This window comes from Nicotiana tomentosiformis, chromosome 1, assembly GCF_000390325.3.
Source record: "Nicotiana tomentosiformis chromosome 1, ASM39032v3, whole genome shotgun sequence".
NCBI classification, from domain to species: domain Eukaryota; kingdom Viridiplantae; phylum Streptophyta; class Magnoliopsida; order Solanales; family Solanaceae; genus Nicotiana; species Nicotiana tomentosiformis.
In genome coordinates, this window is record NC_090812.1 from 33,766,711 (window position 1) to 33,790,825 (window position 24,115).

General features: G+C 37.4%; 1 long non-coding RNA gene across 1 annotated transcript; it reads right to left on the minus strand.

The window, feature by feature from the left end:
* Window positions 1-21,764: 21,764 nt before the first annotated feature.
* LOC138906617 (uncharacterized) lies at window positions 21,765-22,321 on the minus strand. Its single transcript, XR_011414108.1, has 3 exons — window positions 22,255-22,321; window positions 22,137-22,169; window positions 21,765-22,001 (listed from the first exon to the last, which is right to left on the minus strand). It is a non-coding gene; the product is annotated as an uncharacterized lncRNA (long non-coding RNA).
* Window positions 22,322-24,115: the final 1,794 nt, after the last annotated feature.

Consider the following 24,115-nt stretch of genomic DNA (forward strand, 5'->3'; position numbering starts at 1 on the left):
AGTAAAATGCAGTGAACTTTCAATTGCTCGTCTTTACATATTGTTTACCCGTAAAACGGTACAATTGAATTTATACGTATTTTTTAGACAAGTGAATTAATTTAATCCTGTAAAAGAATTGAAGAAATATGTAATACTTAGCCTTGAGATGAAGATGAAATAGCAAAAACGGTAATTTCGGGAGCAAGGCTTCCGGCCTTCCGGGCACACAATAATGAAATCAAAAAGCAAGAAGGTAAAATTGTATAAAGTTTTGAATAGATTATAGCATAAGTTTGCCAGAAAATTCATCCCCTTTACAATGATAACGGAACTCACTATTTATAGCTACATCTAGGGAACAAGGTTCTAGGATCATGCCCTTCTTTAATGTCAATTATGAGGGTCATTGAAGATTGTGTAACGGCGGGCATGATTGACAAATTCTTTGTAACATGCAATGTACTAAATATTATAGAATATTCTTCATTAAATACTATCGGGTGGCAGACTTTTATTGCATCTTTATGAGTATCATTCTTTCCGGTAACAAATGGAACAATTGTCTTCGGTTTTAGCTATCCTCTGCCTTCGGCTCCACGTGTCACTCTCTTATGCAATTACTTAGCATAGTATATATATTTTACCCTATTCAGATATATCAAAACCAAACAACCGCTTGTGATCAAAATGTTTTAAAAAAATTTCGAACACTAATTAATTCTCATTGTAATGTTATCACATGTGATGTGATATATACTTCTACTTTAAATCTGGTTTCCATATTGAACTTATAGAGTCATAGCAAAGAACAGAAAAAGAATTTGGAGGCGTGCTAATGAATATATCCCATTTCATGGGTCATTAGTTGGTAGATCGTTTTAACGTGAGATGAGTTGGGTGTTAAAGTAGCATAATTAAATTAAATATGCCCAAATTGATGCATAAGAAAAAATGTGAAAATATTTTAAAAAAATACTTTTTTGGTTTGATATGTTAGATATAGCCATAATAAAGAAAAAAAATATTTTAACTAATTATTTAGCCTATCTTGACCAGCCGGTTTATTGGAGAAAATCTCACTTTATATTCATTAAGCCCAAACTATTTACCCTTTAATACCCAAGCCCAAAGGATTTACTTTTCCTACCTATACGACCTAAACTATTTTTCTGCCTATCCAATCCCCTTTCCCTTTCAATTTCTCTAAACAAGCAGAGTCCTACATCCCAAACGTTCTTTTCCCCTTTCAAAAAACACCCATAGCTTTAGTCTTTTTAGTGGATGATGAAAACTCAGTACAAACCCATGCATTTACCCAATATATTTTTAGAATTTTCTATAAAAATTTTAAAAGACAAGTTTCATATTATTTTACATGAGTTTCACTCCAAAATCCACTTTCTATATTAGTATATTATTTTTTGTGTATTTATTTGTATTTCTGAGCTCATGTTGTTGTGGTTATATAATAAGCTTCCCAGGTCAAAATATTTGTGTGTCATTGAAGACCCACCATTGTTGAGCTTGAAACTCCTAAATTTGAAATTTTATTTTTAAGGTTTGATGTTTAATTCAAAGTAGGTGCTGTAAAATATTACTTATAATACTTTCAGGAAGTTTATTGTAAAATTTCTTCGCATTTGTAGTTGATTTGAGGTGATTGAGATAGAAGTTTTTAGCTGAAAATCGAAAAACATAGTCACCCAACAGTATACAGTATGTTGTAGGAGTATATAGCTATATTGTAACAGTATACCGTTATAGTATATAATATATTGTAATGGTATATTATAATAATGGAAGAAGAACAAAGTTATCTAACAGTATACCACTATGGTATATAATATACTGTAGGAGTATATAGCTATACTGCAACAGTATATTATTATAGTATATAATATATTGTAATAGTATACTATAATAATATGCAATATACTATAACAATATGCTGTAATAGTATATAATATACCATAATAGTATATTTCGACTGCTATTTGTTGAATTTTCTAGGTGTTATTGTCCAAAGCTAAAGTCATGGTTATAGTAACATTATATTGTTATAGTATATAATATAATATAACATTATACTATAATAAATAAGTTATTTTTTAATTTTTTTTAATTTTTCCAACTATGTCCTTGCAAATATTTTCTTAAATAAATTTTTTTTATGGAGTTCCATGAAAATAATATTTATTATATAAATAGATGTCGGAAGACATAAAATAGTAATATAGTTATTTGGTATATTTTTATGCAGTTTTGGTATACTATTGTGACAAGTATTTTACAATAACATTAAATACTAATATGTGATTTTATTATACTAATATACCATTTTATTATAATGATATATAATTTTGAATCCTATGCGCTAAAAATATTTACAATAATACATACATTTTTAAAAAATGAAAATGCAATGAAAAAAAAAAGAGAAGAGAAAACAAGTATAATGTATAAGTTGTTTTAATAATTGATTTAAAGAAGAAAAAAAAGAGAAAAAGAAAGACAAATAGTATATTATACTATCGGTTATATTAAAGAAGGTGAATAAATATTAAATATATCAATTATATTTTATTATTATATAAAAAAAGAATAAAGAAAAGGAGCAAAAAAGTGAATGCAATTAGATTATGTAGAAACAAAGTAAAATAAAAAAAGAAGCTAACTTAATTTAGAAAAGGAAGAAGAAATTAAAAAAAATGAACAAAAGGAAAGAAAAAAGCGAAAAAATAAAATAAAAAAAGGAGCCAAAATTGCGTATGGAATCAGATTATTTGAAAATAATAAAATAAAAAATAATATGATTTAAAAAAAGAACAGAAAAGGAGTAAAAAGGAAAAAATAAAGAAAAAGGAGAAAAAATAAAAGGATAAAAAATAGCCAATTACCCACAAAAGCTACAATAGATAGGAAAAGTAACTAGTTTAATGGGTAGAAAAATAAATGGGTAGACAAAGGTAATTAGTTTGATTTTTATGAATAAAGCTATAAAACTCCCGATTTATGTCCATTTTGATAAGTCAAAACTCAGTCCAACCTATCCATTTGACTTCCATCCCTTACTTGGATGCACCCAAATCATTTCTCACTGCCAAATAATTTATAAGGCCAGATGTCCTTAGACCTAATATAAATTCATCATACATTCAAGAGATAAAAAAGCAACATAAACTGTTATCAGTTTGGACAATAGGGCCACAAATGGCGCCTTATTTCGTATGGGATTTTTTCGTTCCTATACACTATTTGAAACTTTATTACCAAAAATGTCCACGTTTAGTTATTTACCCGACCTAAACAAATGTTATCTACAAAATATATATATTTATTTAAACTAGAATCCTTTCTGCAGTAGCCTTCCTTTTTTAGACGCGGGATTTTGGGATCGCGTAGGATTCTTCAGAGTTTTTACTGACGCAATCATCGCTCATTAATCAAGCCAATGTATTTGTAGAATCATGCTATTACGCCAATTTTCTCTGATTATCATCGCACCATAATCAAGTTATGTTCTCTAGTTTTCTCTGTTTCCTCTGGTTTTCCATAAGCAAAGTTTTTGAAAAAACATTGCAAATAGTTATCTACAATTGTATTGAATTTCGCTACATAATGTCAAAATTAGTGATTATGCTTCAGCTAAATGGTCACTGAGATAGCACTGGGAGATACAAAGATTTTAATGTTGATGGAATTGTAGTCAACGAGGATTCAAATTATAGTCGATTGAATTCTGCAATTACAGAGCATCTAATGATCGATACCTCCACAAAACTCATCGAAATCAAATACACTCTCAATGAACGTTGTCCTCCAATGAAAATTCGGAACGATATGGGAGTTCGAGTATACATGGAGACGAAAAAGAAAAACAAAAGTTTAAGAATGTATCCGATGTGTATAGCAGTGCATGAATTCGATTTAGAATGCAGTATCTCTAATTCGAGCACAATTGCATGTTTTTGCTCTGTTTTTTCAGTGGTGATGTTTTATCAGTTTCATGTGTTCTACAATTTTTCTACAATATATCTACAATGATACTACATAACAAATGTAGTTCAACTGTTATGTTTATTGAAGTATTCAATTTCGCGTGTTCTACAATTTTACAACAACCTATCTACAATGTAGGTCTGAATTGTAGATACTTTTAATTGAGTACAGGTTCATCTGATTATCGTACGTCTAACGTGGTTCAATTGTCAAGCAATTGTAATAAAATTGGAGAAGTATCAGGAACAATGAAGTTTATTGATAGGCCAACATCTCCGGCGATTGTGGAATATGAAAGTATCATCATAACAGAACATACACCAAATGTTGTTGAAGTAGGCCAAATCTACAAAGACAAGCAAACAATTGTCAATGTAATGAAGCACTATTCTGTCATGAATAAGTTTCAATTTAGGGTGAAAAGGTCTAGCGCAAGAAGGTAGGAACAGTTCAATTGTCAAATTCATATTTTTGTTTAATTTGTAATTTTTTTGCATTTTTTTTGTATAATTTGTAGATTCTTTTATATAAATTTTATATAATTTATAAATTTTTTTGTATATAAATTGTTTAATATAAGATTTTTGTGCTTAAGCAGCCTCTTATTTTGTAGTTACATTTTTTATCATATTTTTTAAATTATTTTTATTCTGTAGCTACTGCCTCGTATGTGTTGGGGACAATTGTACATGGCACTTCAAGTCCACCAGCATAAAAGAATCAGCATTGTTCAAGGTTCGAAAATTTAACAACTTGCACACATGCTCTTTGATGCACAATACATACATACAATGCAAACCTACTGCCATGGTAGTTGGTAGTATGGTTATATCAAAATATGCCGATCCTAAGACAATATACACACCAAAAGACATACAAACTGATATGTTATCGGAACATGGTGTGAACTTAATATACATACAAGCTTGGAGAGCAAAGGAAAAGGCTTTGTAATTTTTGAGAGGTCATCTTGCTGATTCCTACAGTCGCTTGCCAAGTTATTCTGGAGAAGACTTATCCGGGGTCGGTAGTTAAATTGCAGAAGACTTAAGATGACTGTTTCTTGTACGCATTTGTTGCACTTAGTACGTCCATCAAGGGTTGGGAGTATTGTAGGCCAGTTGTTGTAGTTGATGGCACCTTCTTGAAGTCGGCATATAGGGGAATAATATTAACAGGTAGCATAATGGATGCAGCAGGTATTGTAGATTAATTACAGAGATATTGTTATAAAGTTATTTTTCAGTATGTATTTTTTATACTCTCAAGTTTTATTATAGGAATTGAATTTCTTTTTGTCACATGTGTGATAAGTAGCATATTACCACTGGCATACGATGTTGTTGATTCAGAAAATGACGCATCATGGACGTGATTTTTTGAGCAATTCAAACATGCGTATGGTGAAAAACCAAATATGTGTATTGTTTCACACCGGAATGAGAGTATCTTGAAGGCAACATCTACTGTTTATACCGACATGCCACATTATGCTTGCATGTGGCATATTTGGACAAATATAAGGTCAAAGTTCAAGAAGGGTCATCTAAAGTTAAGTGAATTGTACTTTGCCATGGCACGATCATACACGCTTAATGAATTTAATGAAAGAATGTCACAGATTAAAGAGATCGACACGTGTGTTAAAGCATACCTATACGATATTGGCTATCACAGATGGTCTTGGGTACATACTATGGTGAACATAACATCGACGATGACATCAAATATTGCAGAGTCATTAAATGCGGTAATAAAAGATACAAGAGAGCTACCTGTAGTAGAACTATTAGAGTACATGAGGACTCTTCTTGAATGTTGGACTAATGTAAAGTTATTGAAAGCAAAGGGTACATTCACATAGCTTGGGAAAAAATACAACAAAGAGTTGGAGGATAACATGACATTATCGTAGATGATGAGAGTAAACTATAGCCAATAACATCAGATCATTGATTCCATCAAACTAAATATATATTGTTAATTGTAGATAAAGTGTTGTATAATTGTAGTTATTTTATATATGTTACTGACAATTTGTTGTGTGTTTGTAATAAAATTATAGGTGAGGGCTTCCACAGATCACATCCATACTGTGATAGATGGTGTGAAGCGCTTCATTGTTTGTCTTCAAAACAAAAGATGTAGTTGTGGACAATTCCAGCTTGATGAACTTCCTTGTGCATATGCTTTGGCGGCTTTGAGGCACATAAACTAGTCTTATGAAAACTATTGTTCTCCTTATTACACGAGGGAGAGCCTTTTGCATACTTATAAAATACCAGTAGACCCGCTGCCAAATGAAAGCAAATAAAATATGCCACAACATATAGCTGAAGAAGTTGTAATGCCACCTACTGGGAAAAGACAGCCAGGGAGACCTAAAAAATAAAGATACAAACCATATGATGAAGTAAATGCAAAGAAGTACAAGGTTTCATGTGGCAACTGCGGACTAGAATGGCATAACGAAAGATCTTGTAAGAATGCTCCCAAAAGGAAATAAAAATTGATACAGTCACAAGATTTTTTTTTCCTGAGTACTGTTGAAGATAATCAGTAGTTTAAGATATGAAGTTGTATTTGTTCTATTCTGGAGAATTATAATTGAGATGTAATTGTGTTGCTAATTTGAATAAAGACTGTCTCTTATAATGAAATGTTTTCAACTCTTAATGTAATTGGTTTGTAGTTGTTTTGTTCAATTACTTAGTTTATTTATTTCAGCCTTTGCTAACAACACTGCTTAAAATTGAATGGATTATGTATTTTTTGTATATTAGTTGTAGACATAATTGTAGTTAAACTGTAAAGAAATTATATGCTAACAATATCGAGATCAAGTACTAACAACTTTCAACCAAAATAAATCACAGATATTTTCTATTCTAAGTAGTAGAATTCTGGACAAATTAACAAAATAAAAGGTAAAACAATTGTAGCACAAATCTGCTACAAATAAATTACAGTTGACTTGTTCTTAGTTAATAATTTGTCTACAACTTTACTACAAACCAGCTACAACTAAACAATTTAACTATAATTTTTCTACAGAAAAGGGCAACTAATTCTTCTTTTTTCGGACTTGTGTTCTCTCGTTCATAGCTGTTGCACCTTTTCTTCTTGCTAATCTTCCAATCACCTCACTTTCACTAATTGCACCAAGCTCTTATTTTTCCTAGCATAATCCCAAAGTAGCGCTCCATAGCGTCTACGGTGTTGATCAATATCCGAAAGAGCTTCCTTTGAAATCGCTAGCTCTCCAATGATGAGATATTTTGCAAATGCCGTCATGTATACACCACAGTCACTGCAAAAAAATTAGGGAAAAATATTTAGCATTCATTGTAAAATAAAATCTGTTAAATAGATAGAAAGAAAAAGAGCTTTTTCATATAGTGATCCCTCTTTTTTGCTGGGGTATCTCACCGACTAACAACTGAATGTCGAGAGGGTCATTAACTGTAACGACCGGGCCGGTCGTTTTGAGAGTAATAGCCCTGATCCCCTATTTAATACTTCTCCCATATCTATTTCTGCTATTGTGACTTGCCGAGGGGTTTCGTTTTGGTTTTTGGAATGATTTGGAATACTTAATCCCTAAAACGAGAGCTTAAGTATTAGGATTTTTGACCGTAATCAGAACTGTATGAAGACGACTCCGAAATGGAGTTCTGTCGGTTCTGTTAACTTCGCTAGGTGATTTTACACTTAGGGTCATGTCCGGATTGTGTTTTGGAGGTCCGTAGCTCATTTAGGCTTGAAATGGCGAAAGTCAAATTTTTGGAGTTTTGGGCCGGTAGTGGAATTTTTGATATCGGGGCCGTTTTCCTATTCCGAAAGTTGGAGTAGGTCCATAATGTTGAATATAACGTGTGTGCAAAATTTGGGGTCAATTAGACGTGGTTTGGTTGGTTTCGGCGTCGGTTGTCAAATTTTGAAGTTTCAAGTTCTTTAAGATTGAATCGGAGGATGATTTGTGATTTTAGCGTTAGTTGATGTGATTTGAGGGCTCAACTTAGATCGTATAGTATTTTATGATTGGTTGGTATGTTTGGTCGAGGTCCCGGGGGCCTCAAGTGAGTTTCGGGTGCTTAACGGGTGAAAGCTTGCACTTAGAAGAATTTTGAAGTTGCTGGTTCTAGTGTTTTCACACCTGCGGTGGGAAATCCGCAGGTGCGGCCTCGCAGAAATGAGGTTGGGATCATAGGTGTGCATTTAGGCTGGGGAGTCAGTGGTCGCAGATGCGATAAGTTAGCCGCATCTGCGGAAGGGCAGTCGCAGATGCGGAGATGAGAAGGACCCAAGGTTCCGCAGAAGCGGACGATTGAGAGCATAAGCGCATCCGCAGGTGCGGACTTAGGCGCACAGGTTCGGGCTCTGGAGTTTTATGAAAACTCGCAGGTGCGGCGTCCTAGACGCAGAAGCGGTACCGCACGTGCAGTTTTTGGCTCGCAGAAGCGAGTTCGCTGGGCAGAAAAGAGAGAGTTTCGAGGGATTGAGTCATTTCTCCATTTTTGGACTTGGGAGCTCGGAAATTGGCGATTCTTTGAGGGATTTTCAGAGAGAGCTTTGGGGTAATGATTCCTAACTCGCTTTTGGTTGTATTTCATTAATCTATAGTTATTTTCTCTATTTATTTTCGGTTTTGGATTGAAAAGTTGGAAAAATGGAACTATTGTGATATGTGAGCGCCGTGTACGTGAGGTCACGAGTACGTACACGTGCTAGTTGTGGAAAAACCCAATTTTCTTACTAAGCAGAAACCTGTTTACCTTTTATTTTGAGTTATACCATTTTTTTGAGTATTAATCTATTTTCATTCTTAATTGAGTTTTTTTCCCATTTGCATAGCTATCCTGTTTAGTCTAATACAATATGTCTACGTGTCTTATTTGCCTATGTGAACTCTGTGCAGCATGCTTAGTGAATTTCCTGCTTCTTCCTTGACTGGTACTTAGTCTAAATCGTAAGATTTCGTGATGTAGTTGTATTTCTATTGTTTGCGCTGCATATTTACTTAGGGACTACAGAACGGTATTCTGGGAGATCCCCATGTACTATATATTTACTTTGGGACTACGGAACGGTATTTCGGGTGATCCCCATGTCTTGGATATTTATTTTGGGACTATGGAACGGTATTCCGGGAGATCCCCCTGTACTGCATATTTATTTTGGGACTACGAAACTGTATTCTGGGAGATCCCTTTGTACTGGATATTTACTTTGGGACTACGGAACGGTATTCCGGGAGATCCCCCTGCACGTTTGGGACTACGAGACGGTATCTCGGAAGATCCCATGTTGTGTTTTTATATACTGAGCTGTTACCTTCTATGATTTCATTGTTGTTAAATTTCAGCCTTTATTTTATTGCGGCATTTCACTCTATATTGTTTTATTATATATTTACCAGTAGGGCCCTGACCTGACCTGACCTCGTCACTACTCGACCAGGGTTAGGCTTGGCACTTACTGGGTACCGATTGTGGTGTACTAATGCTACTCTCTATATATTTTTTCGTGTGCAGATCCAGGTGCACCTTATCAGTCGCACTATCAGTGAGCCGGGATAGCTTTGGAGACTTCAAGGTATATCTGCCGCGTCCGCAGACCTCGGAGTCCCCTTCTACTCTTTCTCATGTCCATTATCTTCTGTATTTTTTCTTGTTAGACTTTGATGTATAGAGACACTAGATCTTTCCTTCCGTAGTTTGTGATTCACGATGTTCCGAGTTTTGGGATTTGTTGTGTATTTTTGAATAGTTGGTTAAATTTATATTTTTATTTTATTATTCCGCAAAATGTTAGGCTTACCTAGTTGTAGAGACTAGGTGTCGTCACGACGTCACACGGAGGGAAAATTGGGTCGTGACAAGTTAGTATCAGAGCTCTAGGTTCATAGGTGTCGTGAGTCACAAACCGGTTTAGTAGAGTCTCGCGGATCGGTATGGAGATGTCTGTACTTATCTTCGGGAGGCTATGGAACTGTTAGGAAAATTTCACTACTTTGATTCCTTGTCGTGCGAAAAATTATTGACTTCAAAGATTCTAAACTTTTGTATTCTATTCTCTCACAGATGGTGAGGACACGTACAAGCGGATCTGATGACCAAGCACCCGCGCCCTCTGCTAGAGCCGCGAGAGGCTGGGGCTGGGGTAGAGGTCGAGGACGTCCACGTGGTGCAGCCAGAGCACCTGCACGAGCTGCTACAGAGGAGCCACCAGTAGCTCCAGCTGGAGGGCAGACACTTGAGGTACCTGTTTCTGCACCAGCCCTCCAGGAGACTCTAGCCCAGTTTCTAAGCATGTTCAGTACCTTAGCTCAGGCTGGATTGATTCCACTTGCTCCTGACATATCTCAAGCTGGGGGAGGAGCACACACTCCCGTCGCCGGTACTCCAGAGCAGTGGGTTCAGGTCGACCAGGTTCCAGAGGTTGTACCAATGCACCCGGTAGCTCCAGCTCAGCCCGAGGTTAGGGCAGCAACTTCTGAGGTGGAGCAGCTCAGACTTGAGAGGTACAAAAAGTACCACCCACCTACTTTCAGCGGATTGGCTACAGATGATGCTCAGGGTTTTCTGGAGGAATGTCATCGTATTCTCCGTACTATAGGCATAGCGGAGACGAGCGGGGTTTCTTTTACTACATTCCAGCTTAGAGGAGCAGCCTATCAGTGGTGGCATGCTTATGAGTTGAGTAATCCGACTGAGGTAGCTTCGCTTATATGGACTCAGTTCTTGGACATGTTTTTGAGAGAGTATGTCCCTCAGAGCCTCAAGAACTCATGGCGCGTGGAGTTTGAGCAGCTGCGCCAAGGCGCTATGACTGTGTCAGAGTATGCAGTTTGCTTCAATGATTTGGTCCGACATGTACCGGCCTTAGTTGCCACAGTTCGAGAGAGGGTTCGACGGTTTATTGAGGGACTCCATCCCAGCATCCGGAGTAGTATGTCCAGGGAGTTAGAGATGGATATTTCTTATCAGCAGGTTGTGAGTATTGCTAGGAGATTTGAGGGCATGTTTGCCCGGGATAGAGTGGAGAGGGAGGCCAAGAGGTCTCGAGAGACTGGTTATTATGCTGGAGCTCGTGTCCCAGCAGCTCGCCATGGTAGGGGTTATGTGAGTCGCCTCATTCATTCAGCTCTTCCAGCCGCCAGCGGTGTTCCAGCTCCTTCTAGACTCCAGGAGCCTTAGTATGCACCGCCAGTATCTAGTGTGCCTCCACTACGGGGTGTTTCTAGCGGCCAGTCCAGCAGACCTGTCCCGAGCCAGTAACAGCAGCCACGCCCTCCCATAGCTTGTTTTGAGTGTGGTGACACTTGGCATGTGGTGAGGGATTGCCCCAGGATTAGGATTGGTGCACCTCCATAGACTTCTCAGCCACAACGTGCTCCACAGGGTCCTCAGGCTATGATTACAACACCCAGCTGCCACCCCACCTTCTCAGCCAGCTCGAGGTGGAGGTCGGGGAGGTAGAGGTCGCCCTAGAGGGGGAGGCCAGGCCAGATATTCTGCACTTCCTTCTCATACAGAGGCAGTTGCTTCTGATTCTATCATTACATATATTGTTCCGGTCTGTCATAGAGATGTGTCGGTACTATTTGACCCGGGCTCTATTTGGGCGTATCTCGGGATTCTTTGAGTTTTCCTATTTATGTGTCTACTCATGTGGGAGATTCTCTTGTTGTGAACCGCGTGTATCGGTCGTGTGTGATTGCTCTTAATGGTTTTGAGACCAGAGCTGATTTATTATTGCTCAACATGGTGGACTGTGATATTATTTTTAGCATGGACTGGTTGTCGCCCCATTATGCTATTCTTGATTGTCACACTAAGACCGTGACGCTGGCTATGCCAGGTTTACCGCGATTAGAGTGGAGAGGTACCTTAGAGTATACTCCAGCAGAGTTGTTTCTTTTCTTAAAGCTCAACGAATGGTTGAGAAGGGGTGTGATGCGTATCTAGCTTATGTGAGAGATGTCAGTATTGATACCCCTACAGTTGAGTCAGTTCCAATAGTGAGGGACTTTCCAGATGTGGTTCCAGCTGATCTTCCGGGCATGCCGCCCGACAGAAATATTGATTTTGGCATTGACTTATTGTCGGACACTCATCCCATCTTTATTCCTCCATATCGTATGGATCCTCCTGAGTTTTGAAGGAGCAATTATAGGAATTGCTTGATAAGGGCTTCATTCGGCCCAGTGTGTCACCTTGGGATGCTCCTGTCTTATTTGTGAAGAAGAAGGATGGTTCTATGCGGATGTGTATTGATTACCGCCAGTTGAACAAAGTCACACTGAAGAACATGTATCCATTGCCTCGTATTGATGACTTATTTGATCAATTACAGGGTTCCAGAGTGTTTTCCAAGATTGACTTAAGTTCAGGTTATCATCAGTTGAAGATTCGGGAGTCGGATATCCCGAAGACTGCTTTCAGGACCAAATATGGTCACTATGAGTTTCTTGTGATGTCTTTTGGGTTGACCAATGCCCCAACAGCTTTATGCACTTGATGCACAGTGTGTTCCGGTCCTATCTTGACTTATTTGTCATCGTGTTTATTGACGACATTCTGGTATACTCCCGGAGTCGGGAGGATCATGAGCATCACCTGAGGACTGCACTTCAGACCTTGAGAGAAAAGAAGTTATATGTAAAATTTTCAAAGTGTGAGTTTTGGCTAGACTCAGTGGCATTATTGAGTCATATAGTATTAAGTGAGTGGATCCAAAGAAGGTTGAAGCAGTGCAGAGTTGGCCCAGGCCGTCCTCAGCTACAGAGATCCAGAGTTTTCTTGGTTTGGCGGGGTATTACCGTCGCTTTGTAGAGGGATTCTCATCTATTGCAGCACCTATGACCAGGCTGACCCAGAAGGGTGCTCCATTCAGGTGGACAGAGGAATGTGAGGGGAGCTTTCAGAAGCTCAAGACAGCTTTGACTACAGCCCCAGTATTGGTATTACCTACAGGTTCGGGGTTTTATACTGTATATTGTGATGCATTACGAATTGGTCTCGGTGAGGTGTTGATGCAAGACGGTAGGGTGATTGCCTACGCATCCAGACAACTGAAGGTGCACGAAAAGAACTATCCTGTCCACGACCTTGAGTTAGCAACTATTGTTCATGCCTTGAAGATATGGCGGCATTATTTGTACGGTGTTCCTTGTGAGATTTACACCGATCATCCGAATTTGCAGCATCTGTTTAAGCAGAAAGATCTTAACTTAGGCCAGCGGAGGTGGTTGGAGCTACTTAAGGATTATGATATCACTATTTTGTACCACCCTGGGAAGGCCAATGTGGTGGCTGATGCTTTGAGTCGCCGAGCAGAGAGTTTGTAGAGTTTAACATATCTACCAGCAGCAGAGAAGCCATTAGCGTTAGATGTTCAGGCCTTAGCCAGCCAGTTTATGAGATTGGATATTTCTGAGCCGAGTCGAGTATTGGCTTATGTGGTCTCTGGGTCTTCTCTTTATGATCGTATCAGGGAGTGTCAGTATGGTGACCCCCACTTGCTTGTCCTTAAGGACACAGTCCAGCACGATGATGCTAAGGAGGTCACTATCGGAGATGATGGTGCATTGAGGATGCAGGGCAGGCTATGTGTGCCCTATGTAGATGGTTTGCGTGAGTTGATTCTCCATGAGGCTCACAGTTCGCGATACTCCATTCATCCGGGTGATGCAAAGATGTATCAAGACTTGAGACAGCACTATTGGTGGAGGCGGATGAAGAAAGAAATAGTAGAGTATGTGGCTCGATGTCTGAATTGCCAGCAGGTAAAATATGAGCATCAGTGACCAGGTGGATTGCTTCAGAAGTTAGATATTCCGGAGTGGAAATGTGTCACGACCCGAAATTCCCACCTTCGGACCATGATGGCGCCTAACATTTCACTTGCTAGGCAAGCCAACATTAGAATAATATTATTTATTTTTAATTTTTTTTTAAAATTTATTAATAATCAAAGAACAAATGCGGAAGTAAAGTCTGAAATGTAGTGAATAATCCATAAAAACAACGATGTCTAAATACCATCCCAGAATTGGTGTCGCAAGTGCACGAGCTTCTAGGATAATACAAATAAAGGTCTGAATAAAATAAAGCTATCTGGAAATAAACATACAGCTAAAGTAAAATAGGCGGGGACTTCAGAACTGCGGACGCCATGCAGTTATACCTCAAGTCTCCTCTGGTAGCTGAAATCCGAGCAAGTCTATAGTATGCCGCTGATACCAACTCCAAAATCTGCACAAGAAGTGCAGAGTGTAGTATCAGTACAGCTGACCCCATGTACTGGTAAGTGCTGAGCCTAATCTCGACAAAGTAGTGACGAGGCTAAGGCGGGTCACTTACATTAAACTGTACGCAATATTAGTAACAACAATAAATAATAGAATTAAATCAGGTAACTCATTTATAATAATTGAAGCCAATTCAGCAGTCGTAACCAATTATTATTTTCATCAAATCTGTTGCAGCGTGCAACTCGCTCTCACAACATATTCACATTCAATTCTATTGCAGCGTGTAACTTGCTCTCCCAATATATTCATTTTAATCAAGTCTGTCATATATTTATTTCAATAAAGTATATATAGACTTTTTAATAAGTCTGTTGCGGCGTGCAATCCGATCCCCCAATATTGACTTTTAATAAGTCTGTTGCGGCGTGCAATCCGATCCCCCAATATTGACTTTTAATAAGTCTGTTGCGGCGTGCAATCCGATCCCCCAATATATCTATTTCAATCAATTTTGTTGTGGTGTGCAACCCGATCCTCCAATATATCCATTTACCAATTCTTATAGAAGAAATTTTCCCAATAAATGCAACAATTAATATAAAATTATAAGACAACAAACATACAATAATTATGATTTAATCATGAAACAAACAATGATAAATAGCAAATTATTATGGAAATAAGGGAGAAAATAGGTAGTTTAATATTTAATATGTTAAATATCATATAACAATTAAAACACATAATTCAAATAACATATAACAATTAATGCAGGAATTCAAGAATTAATATTTGACAAAGAATTGGAGAGAAACAATTATTATAATAATTAATTTAGGATTTAAAACAATTTATGATTTTTCAAGTAAATATGCAAACAATTAATTTGACGACGTATAGACACTCGTCACCTCGCCTATACGTCGTTCACATGCATTTCACATAACAAATAATTTAAGGGTTCTATTCCCTCAAGTCAAGGTTAACCACGACACTTACCTCGCTTTGCAAATTTCAATCAATTATCCAACCACAGCTTTTCCTTTTAAATTTATCTCCGAAAGCTTCGAATCTATTCAAAAATAATTCGATATATTCAATACGAATCATAGGAATTAATTCCATATGAATTTATAAATTTTTCGGATAAAAATCCAAAATTCATTAAAATATTCGACTGTGGGACCCACGTCTCAAATCTCGAAAAAACTCGCGAAATCCAAACACCCGTTCCGCTACGAGTTCAACCATATAAAAATTATCCAATTCCGATGTCAAATGGACCTTCAAATCTAAATTTTTATTTTTTTGGAAAGTTTTACAAAAATTCTAATTTCTTCCATCTAAATCCGAAATAAATGATGAATATAGACATCGATTTGTAAAATATAATTACTTTTTGTTAAAGAACACTTACCCAATTCAAAGCCGTGAAAATCTCCCTTGAAATCGCCCAAATCCGAGACTTGAAACTCAAAAATGAGTAAAAATGGCTACTTCCGAATTTATGGGCTCTGCCCAGTCATTTTTGCATCTGCGGATAAAAGTTCCGCATTTGCGGACTCGCATTTGCGAGACAAAGCTCATTTACGATGCCAGTCTACCAGGTGAAGTTCCGCATCTGCGGACACTCGTGTCGCACCTGCGATATCCGCTTCTGCGCAAAATGGCTGCACCTGTGAAGACCCCAGGCCAGCCCAGTCCCGCATCTGCGTGATTTGGTGCGCATCTGCGGAGATGCTTCTGCGAGAAGCTTTCCGCTTCTGTGATCGAAACCTGGACACGCATGGGCGCATTTGCGATGGAAGGCTCGCTTCTGCGAGCTCGCACCTGCGGTCAAAAATCCGCAGGTGCGATTACAACAGAAGGAAAAATTCAGATTTTTCTTAAGTCCAATTCTTGATCCGATTTCAATCTGTATCACTCTCGGGGTACTCGGGACCCCGTACGAATATACCAACAAGTCCAATAACATAATACGGACTTACTCGAGGTCTCGTATCACATCAAACAACGCTAAAATTATAATTCACACCCCGATTCAAACTTTGAGTTTTAAACTTTTCAATTTGCAAATCTCGTGCCAAAACATATTAAATGAATCCAGAATGACTTCAAATTTGGCACACAAGTCATAAATGACATAACGAAGTTGTTCAAATTTTCAGAATCAATTCCGACAGAAGAGTTATGGGGACCGGAAGGTTTGCGATGTGGCATTCATGGTTGGAGAGCGAGTCTTGCTCAGGGTTTCGCCTATGAAAGGCGTTATGAGGTTTGGAAATAAGGGCAAGCTAAGCCCAAGGTTCATTGGTCTATTTGAGGTGTTGCATCGAGTTGAGAAAGTTGCTTATGAGCTTGCCTTGCCTCCCAGTCTAGCAGGAGTTTATCCGGTATTCCACGTTTCTATGCTCCGGAAGTATCACGACAATCTGTCTCATGTGTTGGATTTCAGCTCAGTCCAGTTGGACAGGGATCTATCTTATGTTGAGGAGCCAATGGCTATTTTGGACAGGCAGGGCAGAAAGCTAAGATCAAAGAACATTGCTTCCGTGACGGTTCATTGGAGGGGACAGCTGGTCGAGGAGGCGACTTGGGAGACCGAACATGTTATGCGCAGCCGTTACCCTCACCTTTTCACCACTTCAGGTATGTCTTTATGCTCGTTCGAGTACGAACGATTGTTTTTAGAGTGGAAGGATGTAACGACTCGGCCGATCATTTTGAGAGTAATAGCCCTGATTCCCTATTTACTGCTTCTCAAATATCTATTTCTGCTATTGTGACTTGCCGAGGGATTTCGTTTTGGTTTTGGAATGATTTGGGACACTTAGTCCCTAAAATGAGAGCTTAAGTCTTAGGATTTTTTGCCGTAATTGGAACTATGTGAAGATGACTCCAGAATGGAGTTTCGTCGGTTCCGTTAGATTCGTTAGGTGATTTTGGACTTAGGGGCATATCCGGATTGTGTTTTGGAGGTCCGTAGCTCATTTAGGCTTGAAATGGCGAAAGTCGCATTTTTGGAGTTTTGGGCCGGTAGTGGAACTTTTGATATCAGGGTCGTTTTTCGATTCCGAAGGTTGGAGTAAGTCCGTAATGTTGAATATGACTTGTGTGCAAAATTTGGGGTCAATCGGACGTGGTTTGCTTGGTTTCGGCGTCGGTTGTCGAATTTGGAAGTTTCAAGTACTTTAAGTTTGAATCGGAGGATGAATTGTGATTTTAGCATTCGTTGATGTGATTTGAGGGCTATACTTAGTTCATATAGTATTTTATGATTGGTTGGTATGTTTGGTCGAGGTCCCGGGGGCCTCGGGTGAGTTTCGGGTGCTTAACGGGTAAAAGCTTGGACTTAGAAGAATTTTGAAGTTGTTGGTTCTGGTGTTTTTGCACCTGCGATGGGAAACTGCAGGTGTGGCCTCGCAGAAGTGAGGCTGGGATCGCAGGTGCACTTTTAGGCCGGGGAGTCAGTAGTCGCAGATGCGACGAGTTAGCCATAGGAGCGGAGCCGCATCTGCGGAAGGGCAGTCGCAAATGCGGAGATGAGAAGGACCCAAGGTTCCGCAGAAGCGGACGATTGAGCGCAGAAGCACATCCACAGATTCGGACTTAGGCGCGCAGGTGCGGGCTCGGGAGTTTTATGAAAACTCGCAGGTGCGGCGTCCTAGCCGCAAAAGAGGTACCGCAGGTGCGTTTATGGGCTCGCAGAAGCGAGTTCGCTCGGCAGAAAAGAGAGAGTTTCGAAGGCTTGAGTCATTTCTCCATTTTTGGACTTGGGAGCTCAGAAATTGGCGATTCTTTGAGGGTTTTTGAGAGAGAGCTTTGGGTTAACGATTCCTAACTCGTTTTTTGTTGTATTTTATTAATCTATAGTTGTTTTCTCCATTTAATTTCGGTTTTGGATTGAAAAATTGGAAAAAATGGGGGAAAAGTTCCCTAAACGAAATTCTGAGTTTTGATTGGGATTTAGACACCGGATTTGGTAAATTTTGATACGAATGAACTCGTGAGTCAACGAGCTTTCAAATTTTATGACTTTTACCCGATTCCGAGAAGTGGGCCCCACAGGCAATTTTTGAGTTAATTTCGGTATTTTCGTTAAAATGTTGATTTCGTTAATTAGATGAGTCTATTATTGTTGTATTTATGATATGTAATTGCTTTTTGCTAGATTTGGGCCATTCGGAGCCGAATATTCGTGGGAAAGACATTGTGAACGATTAATTGAGCTTGACTCGAGGTAAATGTCTTGCCTAACTTTGTGTGGGGGAAATCCTCTTAAGATTTGGAACTATTGTGATATGTGAGCGCCGTGTACGTGAGGTGACGTGTACGTACACGTGCTAGTTGTGGAAAACCCCGATTTTCTTACTGAGCACAAAACTGTTTTCCTTTTATTTTGAATTATACCATTTTTATGAGTATTAATCTATTTTCATACTTAATTGAGTTTTTCCCCATTTGCGTAGCTATCCTGTTTATCTAATACAACATGTTTACGTGTCTTATTTTCCTATGTGAACTCTGTGCAGCATGCTTAGTGAATTTCATGCTTCTTCCTTGACTGGTACTTAGTCTAAATCGTAAGATTTCGTGGTGTAACTGTATTTCTATTATTTGCGCTGCATATTTAATTTAGGACTACGGAACGGTATTTAGGGAGATCCCCTTATACTGCATATTTACTTTGGGACTACGAAACGGTATTTCGAGAGATCCCCATGTCTTGCATATTTACTTTGGGACTATGGAACGGTATTCCGAGAGATCCCCCTGTACTGCATATTTACTTTGGGACTATGGAACGGTATTCCGAGAGATCCCTTGTACCGTATATTTACTTTGGGACTACGTAACGGTATTTCGGGAGATCCCCCTGTACTGCATATTTACTTTGGGACTACGGAACGGTATTCCGAGAGATCCCCCATGTCTTGCATATTTATTTTGGGACTACGGAATGGTATTCCGGGAGATCCCCCTGCACATTTTCGTTTGGAACTACGAGACGGTATCTCGGGAGATCCCATGTTGTGTTTTTGTGTACAAAGTTGTCACCTTCTATTATTTCATTGTTGTTAAATTTCAGCCTTTGTTTTATTGCGGTATTTCACTCTATATTATTTTATTATATATTTACCAGTAGGGCCCTGACCTGACCTCGTCACTACTCGACCGAGGTTAGGCTTGACACTTACTGGGTACTGATTGTAGTGTACTCATGGTACTCTCTGCATATATTTTTCGTGTGCAGATCCAGGTGCACCTTATCAGTCGCACTATCAGTAAGCCGGGACAGCTTTGGAGACTTCAAGGTATATCTGCCGCGTCCGCAGACCTCGGAGTCCTCTTATACTCTTTCTCATGTCCATTATCTTCTATATTTTTTCTTGTTAGACTTTGATGTATAAAGACACTAGATTTTTCCTTCTATAGTTTGTGATTCACGATGTTCCGAGTTTTGGGATTTGTTGTGTATTTTTGATTAGTTGGTTAAATTTATATTTTTATTTTATTATTTCACAAAATATTAGACTTACCTAGTTGTAGAGACTAGGTGTCGTCACGACTTCACATGGAAGGGAAATTGGGTCGTGACATTAACACATTTTTCAATGTATGCCTTTGTGTTCTTGTAGTTGATGTCTGGACGTTTGTCATAGAAGCCGGTGCATGACAAGTAAAGGGGGATCATTACAGCAAACTTATTGACAACAGATTCAACAAGGTTGTGATTTTGTGAAGAGACTATAGAATCATAAACATATCGAACCCTCTCGGTAATGTCAAACACAACTAACAACCAATGAAATTTTTCTACAATGTTTATGGGCATAATCACAAAATTAACTTTATCCCATGCAACATTTGCAAGTAACCTGTACCTCAATATGTATTCTGATACGACGTCCTGGGTTTTGACAACAACAAGCTTCTTATCGGCAGGAGCATTAATGTACCTCTAATAAATTTGTTCAATTCTAGTCTTGAGCATACAGTCAGTAGTTGTAAACCGTGTTTTATTTTGAGCACCATACTTTCCTCTCTTCCTCAAATAGTATAAAATAACATCAACGTGCTGCAAAAAAAACAGATTTCATTATTTGTCAATGCTTCATATAATTTAACTATAATTTTTAAACAAAAAACTACAGACTTCTTAAATTACAGAATACTTCAGCTAATCATTAAATTCTGTCAGGGTATGTGTTTACCGTATCGTTGAGGACTTGCCCGGGATGTGCCAAAGTATAAAACTACTCCTTTTTATTAACTTTCTCCACTCCAAGATCATACCACGGCTTGAGTTGGCTATCTTTTAAAGAATGAGGTGCCTTCCTCATATTTGAACACATAGCAATTACAAGTAATATGTAGTTTCAACTGGAAATCTAAAAATTGAATGCACTCGAAAATATGAAAAAATTATATAATCTAACCTCTTTGAAACCGTATCGGTAACAAAGTATAACCACTTATTGAATTCTTCCAACAAGTCAGGATCAACATCGTCGCCAATAACCCCAGTAAATGGATGCTTGATGAGAAAAATTGGAGATCCAACAGAAGTGCTTCCCCCAGAACTGTAAAAAGGGAGAAAGGGGGATCTGGCATACTTTCCAGGCTGCCCTGTTCTTCCTTGACGCACAGAGGTTGTTTTATCTTCATTAAGCTCACCGAACTTAACAATCTGGGAGAAGTTTTCTGGCAGCTCAAAATCATCAAGTGTTACTTCCCTTTTTTCAGACCTGGAGTCATTGTCCGAATCACCTACATTAATGTAGTCGGCTGTTTCACCTTCAAAATTTAAAACAAAAGAACAACATTGTATGTTGCACCAGTTCTTTTTGGAAAATTGAAACTTATATAAAACCTATTTTTTCCCTACAATTATACTGTAACATATAATACCACTGAAATCTTTACATCAATCGTCTCTTTGTTGTATAATGTTTTCTTGTTGAATGGGAGATTGCATTTTTGTAGTCTCCTTCTCCTCATTTAAATGCTCTCCTGGAATGCCAACTTTAGTATCCTATTTTGGAGAGTCCACATGCATAGTTTCTTTCTCTGTTACAATAAATGTGTACAACTTAATTAAATTATAGATAATTTGTAGTAAACATTAACAACACTGTAGATAAATTATAGTTTAATTGTAGTAAATTTATTAAAATATTGTCCTGCAACTGATATGCAAAATGTATTGTGAAATATGATGATAAAATGTACTAAATCATACCTGTATTTTCTTCATCCAAATCCCCTTGAAATTGGGAAAATAAGTCAACACCTACAGGAACATTCTCCTCAATTTAAATGTCATTCATGTGTCATGTATCTAAGAAAACCATTGAAAATATAATGTAGATTATTTGTTGGTAATTTAGGCTATATGTAGATATATTGTAGATATAATGTTAATATAATGTAGATACCCGTTTTACTGCTGCTGGCCAACACCGGTTTAGCACTACTGCTCGGAATATGTTGATTGTTCTTTTCTTTGTAATTGTTCTTTTTTTTGTAATGCTCATCATTTTTCGTAGAACTGCCAGTAAACTGCAAGCATAATTTGTTAGGCTATATACTTTATGAATGATAATAGAAACTTAGATATGGTCAAAATTATTGTCCAAAATGAATATAATTCGAATGAAACCTTAGCATCAATGTTATCCTTTTGATTGTTTATTACCTGTAAAACAGACTTGATGGAATCATTGAGTAGCAGTCGAATGCTACCTAGTTCTTCAAAAACCTAAAGAACAAAAAATAGTTATAATGTATCTTACAATTAGAGCCTAATTCTTTATATATATATATATATATATATATATATATATATATATATATATATATATAAAGAAGACTAAAAATCAAGAATTATGTATACCTCTTTCTTGAAGGTTCCAAGGTCTGAACCCACCTACATATTAAAATAGAAAGAGTTACTGAAATAATTTGCATAACATAAATTAAAAAAATCATCTAGGATTATGTATAGATTTTACCTTATCAACATCTTTTCTTAATTTTTTTTATTTGTTTCACAATATCTTGCTTGTCATCTTTTCCCATTGCATGCTTATGTCCGGATGGAGATAGAGCATTTATCGGATGCTCGGCCTTTGGTTCAGCTTCTTTAAGGATGTATTCAACTTTATCTGGCAAATTCATTCTTGAAAGATTTTCTGGTGCTTCAATTATGTTGGTGAATTGAGTGAAAAAAATGTAAGGGACCTAGTCATAATATGTATAAAATATGTAGATAATTTGTATTAAATTGTCTGCCCAGAAGTGAAAATCATTTACCTTGATCCATGATGGTTTGATCATTCTATCTTCCAATGCAGATAACCATATCTTGTCCTTACTAACTGTCTAGTTAAGTATGCGGGGGATTGAATTATCAACCCTTGTAGTTATATCCGTGTTGACTGTAGAGCAACATTCATACAACCATATTTGCATAGCTAGTGCAAAACCTCGAATGACATAAAAATGCACAGAAGGGTTGAGCTTGTACCTAACGGACTAAAATAATTGTGTATAAGATTCGATACCCCATGCGTAGTTTGCATACTGCCCTGAGTCCACCAAGTAGAACCTAAAATGGTCTATCAAACCTAAATTATCTTTGTCTGAAGGACAGAGGAAGAGTTCTATCAGATAGAGAATACACATCTTGACTGCATCCTCATCGTTCACCCAACTACGACTGGGTACAATTTATTTCAAGTATGACTTCTCAACTTTTTCCTTATTCGGAAAATAGCTCTTCATTATTTTACTGTCATACTTAGTTGTGTAACCAAAGTCCGTCACTTCTGTAAAACATCTAAGGCCACTGATCAGGGCAAACTCTCTCAACCCAAAGTTCAGCCTCTCACCTTTTATCTCTGCTATAAAAAAGTCAAAACCAGATGCGTTCAATTCATACTTCACGAGAAGATGAATTACCTGATTTTGGATACATATTTTGGGCAAGGAAAGTAAATGCCCAAAACATGTCTTCTTAAACAGCTTTAACCAATTTTCAGACAGTAAATCCTTGATTTGGCCAGGAATAGCAGGGTCGGATAATGTCTGGAACCTAGTGATGCCATAATCAACATCATGTGGTGCAAAAAATGTCCGATTCTGCACCAAAAGAAACAGCAAGTTAATAAAACTTGTTCCAAAAATCAGAAAACAAAATAACTATATTTCTACTACATTTTAGCTACAATCAGAAAAATATTAATATATTGCATACAAGTAAGTTTCAACATTAGTAAACATATATAACAACTGACTACATTGAAGCTACAAATGCGCTGATAAAATTATGTTTAGAGCAAGAAATTAGAGATTAAGAACTAGACATAATATAGACAATTTCTCTATAGAAAATGAAGCTAACATCTACAAAATAGAGCAAATAATAACCAATAAAATCAACTAAATCATGTAGTACATTCCCTAACTAAATAATTTCGAATAATATACAAAAAATCTATAATTTACAGGGAAATGTAGAAAATTTGTTAACCTACAATAAATCTACATAATGTATACAAAATTTCTACAAATACAAAAAAAATAAAAATTGTGTATGTTCATGAGAATGAGAACAAGTTTTTTAGCTTTAAAAAAAATAAAATTGGAACTACTAAAATTTTACCTTCTCAAATTACTGTTGGGTATAGCTTTAGCTGATTTTTGAACCTTCTTCTTTTTTGAAGGTTTAACAGTTGGAGAAACTTCGATGTTTTTTGCAACTTTCGTGATAACTTCTTCTTCAACGAAATCATCATCGGAAGCAATTTTTTTGCCTTCCGCTTTACAGATTTATCAGATGTCGAGGCTTCGCCAGCATCCCTATCATGCTTA